Source organism: Cyclopterus lumpus, chromosome 15, assembly GCF_009769545.1.
Source record: "Cyclopterus lumpus isolate fCycLum1 chromosome 15, fCycLum1.pri, whole genome shotgun sequence".
Classification (NCBI taxonomy): Eukaryota; Metazoa; Chordata; class Actinopteri; order Perciformes; family Cyclopteridae; genus Cyclopterus; species Cyclopterus lumpus.
Genome location: NC_046980.1, coordinates 24,870,086 through 24,870,703, shown reverse-complemented (window position 1 = coordinate 24,870,703; position 618 = coordinate 24,870,086).

Here is a 618-nt window from a genome sequence, read left to right as displayed (position 1 = left end):
CCAAAATGGGGTGACGTCACGGCGCTGCCTTCAGTGACTTAGAAAAATGTCGGAATGTCCGACGCCTGCGCTCATCGACCATAGATGTGTTTTCATCATGCGGACCGCTTGTTTCAGTGATTACAGGGGCCCAATTAGACATTATTCATAAGCACTTCAATGAAGTCTTTAATGTTCATGAAGAATACTGTACAGGAGCAGGACAGTTGCCTTATGACCCTTGAATGTGACACAAATGATCTAAGAACTTCTTCAGTCACTGGAAGAGAAACAAAGAAGCCTTTCTTTCTCGAGGCTTCCTGTGTTTGGCTGCTGACCCCTGACCCCGGCTCAGGTTCTCACTGCGTGGGTGGATCCCCAGGACGAGAAGAGATGCTGTGACTGTGACTGGAAGATGAATAACCACAGCACAGTCAAATGATAAAACATGCCATAAATGTGGTATATAAGAGGAAAGCAGAGCGAGCCAGCGTGTCCTGGAGCGATGACATTCTGATTTTTTATAACTTTGGATATAGATTCAAGCAAATGCTCAAAGCTCACGTAAAAGGTATTTAAGGTGTCATCTTCAGTTTATGAATGTCTCTCATTAGATTTCCTTTTCACTTCTTTCTCATT